Genomic DNA, 6,000 nt, shown 5'->3' with positions numbered 1-6,000 from the left:
CAAACTATCCGACAGGAGAAGGATCTTGACATCAGAGAGGAACTGCAAATGAAAAGTTTAAACGAGCAATTTAAGGAATACCGGGACTTCTGGAAGGACGACAGAATACCAAAATTGATTATACATTGCAGTGACTGCTACAGTCGCAGGTTCGAATGTTCGAGCATGGATGTGTGTGATGTCCTTAGGATAGTTAGGTTTCATCTAGGGGCTGATGACCTCCGATGTTAAGTCCCATAGTGCTCAGAGCCATTTGAAGCATCTGAACATTGCAGCGAAAACTTAGTACATCTGGAAAGACGACGTCGATTTTGACCCGATGATGGCATATTGAACCTGGAAGTAGTGGATGTACTGACAATGGTTTCAAAGTCGTCCGACTATAGATAGCGCAGTGCGATAGCCAACAGAGCGCCATATGTGTCTACCCTTTCATAAGAAATACTCACAGCAAGAAGGCTCAGTGTGGTGCAAAAGTGTGAAGCATGCAGACAACCACGTTACGGAGACGCACTCGTGCTTCCTGTAGACAACTTTGCGAGTTCGAAAGTGGTCAAATTATGGCCTTCCGAGTGGCTGGATAGTCCTTTCGGAGAACTGCCACAGAAGATGGATGTGCTGCGTCAGTTGTTCAACGACGCTGGTATCACTGGTCGCATGAATATTCCCTCACCTGTGAACAAGGTTCTGGACGTCCACGCAGACATACGCCCGACGGGATTATCGTATTCTAATGGCAGCCGTGGCAGATCACACAGCTACCACAACGCAGATAAAAAGGCTTGTGAGCCCAGACGTGTCAGCACGGACTGTTGCGAACCGGTTATTAGCATTGGGACCACGGGAATGCACGCCTCTAGCCTGTATTCCACTCACGGCTCGACTTGTGCCGCCAGAGCATCACTTGGAAGGTGGAATGACGCGCCCTGGTTCAGCGGCGGAAGCAGATTCTGCCTGTACGCAAGTTGAGGTCGGTTGCACGTACGGTAGAGATCTGGTGAGCGCGGAGAAGAGTGCATTTGTCTAAGACACACTGGCCTCACGCCAGGCGCTACAGTTACTACACTCCTGGAAATTGAAATAAGAACACCGTGAATTCATTGTCCCAGGAAGGGGAAACTTTATTGACGCATTCCTGGGGTCAGATACATCACATGATCACACTGACAGAACCACCTAGACACAGGCAACAGAGCATGCACAATGTCGGCACTAGTACAGTGTATATCCACCTTTCGCAGCAATGCAGGCTGCTATTCTCCCATGGAGACGATCGTAGAGATGCTGGATGTAGTCCTGTGGAACGGCTTGCCATGCCATTTCCACCTGGCGCCTCAGTTGGACCAGCGTTCGTGCTGGACGTGCAGACCGCGTGAGACGACGCTTCAACCAGTCCCAAACATGCTCAATGGGGGACAGATCCGGAGATCTTGCAGGCCAGGGTAGTTGACTTACACCTTCTAGAGCACGTTGGGTGGCATGGGATACATGCGGACGTGCATTGTCCTGTTGGAACACTAAGTTCCCTTGCCGGTCTACGAATGGTAGAACGATGGGTTCGTTGACGGTTTGGATGTACCGTGCACTATTCAGTGTCCCTTCGACGATCACCAGAGGTGTACAGTCAGTGTAGGAGATCGCTCCCCACACCATGATGCCGGGTGTTGGCCCTGTGTACCTCGGTCGTATGCAGTCCTGATTGTGACGCTCACCTGCACGGCGCCAAACACGCATACGGCCATCATTGGCACCAAGGCAGAAGCGACTCTCATCGCTGAAGACGACACGTCTCCATTCGTCCCTCCATTCACGCCTGTCGCGACACCACTGGAGGCGGAATGCACGATGTTAGGGCGTGAGCGGAAGACGGCCTAACGGTGTGCGGGACCGTAGCCCAGCTTCATGGAGACGGTTGCGAATGGTCCTCACCGATACCCCAGGAGCAACAGTGTCCCTAATTTGCTGTGAAGTGGCGGTGCGGTCCCCTACGGCACTGCGTAGGTTCCTACGGTCTTGGCGTGCATCCGTGCGTCGCTGCGACCCGGTCCCAGGTCGACGGGCATGTGCACCTTCCGCCGACCGCTGGCGACAACATCGATGTACTGTGGAGACCTCACGCCCCACGTGTTGAGCAATTCGGCGGTACGTCCACCCGGCCTCCCGCATGCCCACTATACACCCTCGCTCAAAGTCCGTCAACTGCACATACGGTTCACGCCACGTTGTCGCGGCATGCTACCAGTGTTAAAGACAGCGATGGAGCTCCGTATGCCACGGCAAACTGGCTGACACTGACGGCGGCGGTGCACAAATGCTGCGCAGCTAGCGCCATTCGACGGCCAACACCGCGGTTCCTGGTGTGTCCGCTATGCCGTGCGTGTGATCATTGCTTGTACAGCCCTCTCGCAGTGTCCGGAGCAAGTATGGTGGGTCTGACACACCGGTGTCAATGTGTTCTTTTTTCCAGTTCCAGGAGTGTACATACTAAGTCTCATTCACCTTTGGTGTTTCTGGAATGAAGCTAACCAGCGCTCGGTGCATTCTGAGTGCTGCTGGACTAGTTGTTTTGCCGTTCTTGCAACAGAAAGGTGATGTATTGTTCCAATAAGATAATGCTCGCCCCCCCCCCCCCCCACACACACACACACAAGTATATACTGTGCGCGAAACCTAACGTGCTCTGCAAGACGTGCAGCAACATCTCTGGCCAGCACGATTTCCGGAGTTGTTTCCAATCGAGCACGTGTGGGATATGATGGGACGAGGAGGGCGTCTGTCGTGCAACACGTCAACCAATAACTCTTAAAGGACTACGTGAACGAGTCGCGTAGGCGTGGCACAACGTATCCCAGGACAGTATTCGCCATCTGTACGACCGACTGGATGCCAGAGTCAGCGCCTGCACTGCCGTCCGTGGACGCTACACTACATACTACGAGGGTCACTCCAGAAGATATGGACACTATTTTTGTAAAAATACAGTTTTCATCCTGCATGTGTGAAAGTTTTACAGTGTGTAGATACATCCTTCCCGCTTGTTAGTTCAACCATTTCCCGTAAGTGGCGCCGTCGCAGCATGTCTTTCAATAAAACCTTCAAAATAATAGCCCTGACTAACAATAACGTATACCTTTCATGAGTCACTCACCTCACAAAAATCTTCGTTACTCGAATTACTGCAACACAGCGAGCGCCACTACTGTCAGCTAAATAAAAGATTCTAACAACTGAAGGCACTAACTACTAATAGGCATAGTTAGCAAATGAACGATTTTGATAGAGAACAAACCATGTATTTACCTTAATAGTGTTCAAAAGTCATTATATATATCAGTTCATGACATCCAGTCTTACAAATTTACTGTCTCTGATGGACACACGTCCAGATCATCCGCTCTCAAAACTCCGCCATCTCTCTCCCCACATCCACCACTGCTGGCGGCTCACCTCCAACTGTGCAACGCTACGCGCTGCTAACAGCCAATTCCCCAACACTACAATAGCGAATATTACAACAATGCCAACCAGCCACAGATTCCACACCGCATAGCCAGTGATTTCCACACAGAGCGCTACGTGGCTTTACCAACATAAAAACCTAAACAACCTACTTACAGACTATATTAGTAGAACAAGGTTTGAAGATGATGACTCCCTTATGCACGCTGCCAAACAGTGGCTCCAATAGCTTGGTCCAGAATTTTACCGTGCTGGTATACAGGCGCTGGTTCCAAGATGACGTAAGTCACTTGAAAGGGATGGAAATTATGTGGAGAAATGAAAATATTGTTCCTAAAAGATGTATCTACACACTGTAAAACTTTCAAATATGTAGAATAAAAGATAGATTTAAAAGAAATAGGGTGCATTTCTTTTGGATTGTCTCTCGTAATAGGGCTGTTTCAGCGTGAGTCACCGAGCGAGGTGGCGCAGTGGTTAGCACACTGGACTCGCATTCAGGAGGACGACGGTTCAATCCCGTCTCCGGCCATCCTGATTTAGGTTTTCCGTGATTTCCTTAAATCGCTTCAGGCAAATGCCGGGATGGTTCCTTTGAAAGGGCACAGCCGATTTCCTTCCCCATCCTTCCCTCACCCGATCTTGCGCTCCGTCTCTAATGACCTCATTGTCGACGGGACGTTGAACACTAATCTCCTCCTCCTCCTCAGCGTGGGTCAATATCTGGTTCCTCAGAACAGCTTGTGCTATTGATTCATAAATGTAACAACAATAAGTGTTGTGAGAATGACAAACCTCTAAAACTGTGTACGAATTTTTTTTTCGTTAGTGTGCTACCCAGAGAGCAAAGGATCTTTAGGAAGACGGAGGAAAGGTGGAAAGGTATATAATTTGAACCAAGCGGTTGTAACCGGCTAGTCTGAAAATACTTGTTTCATGTCCTGAATTCATGGAGAAACAATAAAAACAAAAATTAGAAGAATATAATCAAAACCTAATAACTACCCAGTGCGCAAAATATAGAAGCAAACTCTCACCTCCAACCAAGCTTGGAGGGAGCCAACGAAAGCTAAGGGAAATTCAACTTACGGTGCTTCCAGCGACTGCAGAGGTGAACCTGTGATGGTGTAACTCAGAGCAAGTGGCAATTAGCGCGTCGTGCAGGCGAAGCGCCAACGAGCCGTGGTGAAAGCGTGCCTCGGCGCCTGGCGAGTAGGCAGCCGGCAGGACGCCGTCCACTGGTGGGTGCGCAGGGCTGCTATTTGCCCGGGCCGGGAAAGTAGCGCGAGGCGCCCCACAGCACTTATCCCGTCCCCGGTGGACGGCACGGGCGCGCAGCCGCCACACGCAACCCAGGATGTACAGCGCTTATCAGGTCCAGCGCCCGGCTGCCCTGCCCAGCCATGAGAAGGGATAGGTTAGTGGCATATCCAACACAGCAAGGCACATTTCCAAAATCACATCTTACACATCCCAATGATGCCACTAACATGTGGATAGCAAGTTCTTACGATACTAGTAAAGCTAGCCGGCCTCTGTGGCCGAGCGGTTCTCGGTGCTTCAGTCCGGAACCGCGCTGCTGCTACGGTCACAGGTTCGAATCCTGCCTCAGGAATGGGTGTGTGTGGTGTCCTTAGGTTAGTTAGGTTTAAGTAGTTCTAAGTCTAGGTGGCTGATGACCTCAGATGTTAAGTCCCATAGTCTTTAGAGCCATTTGAACCACTTAGTAAAGCTAATCAGTGCGGTTCAGTAATAATTAATACCCCAATAAATGAAATAGTACAAGCAAATATAGACAAGGAAAGAGATATACAGTCAAACACCACAGAAACTGCTGTAGGCATACGCATTGAAATACAGAGATATGTAAACAGGCAGAATATGGCGCTGCGGTCTGCAACACCTGTATAAGACAACAAGTATCTGGTGCATCACTAGATCGATTACTGCTGCTACAACGGCAGGTACTCAAGATTTAAGCGAGTCTGAGCGTAGTGTTATGCTCGGCGCACGACCGATGGGACACAGCATCTCCGAGGGAGTGATGAAGTGTGGATTTTCCGGTACGACCATTTCACGAGTGCACTGTGACCTGGAAAAAGCGTTCCACAATGTAGAATGGTGCGAGATGTACAAAATTCTGAGAGAAATAGGAGTAAGCTATAGGGAGAGACGGGTGATATATAATTTGTACAAGAGGTACAAGAGTCAAGAGGGAATAATAAGATTGGACTTCCAAAAACGAAATGCTCCGATTAAAAAGGGTGTTAGACAGGGATGTGGTCTTTCACCCCTACCGTTTAATCTGTACATCGAAGAAGCAATGATGGACATTAAATAAATGTTCGAGAGTGGAATAAAATTCAAGGTGAAAGGATATCAGTTGTACGATTCGCTGATGACATTGCTATCCTGAGAGAAAGTGAAGAAGAATTACATGATCGCCTAAGTGAAATGAACAGTCTAATGAGTATAGAGTATGGATTCAGAGTAAATCGAAGAAAGACGAAGGTAAGAGAAGTATTAGAAATGAGAACAGCG

The sequence above is a fragment of the Schistocerca gregaria genome, chromosome 2 (assembly GCF_023897955.1).
Source record: "Schistocerca gregaria isolate iqSchGreg1 chromosome 2, iqSchGreg1.2, whole genome shotgun sequence".
Lineage (NCBI taxonomy): Eukaryota > Metazoa > Arthropoda > Insecta > Orthoptera > Acrididae > Schistocerca > Schistocerca gregaria.
The sequence above is the reverse complement of the archived record's forward strand: the minus strand, read 5'-3'. Positions refer to the sequence as shown.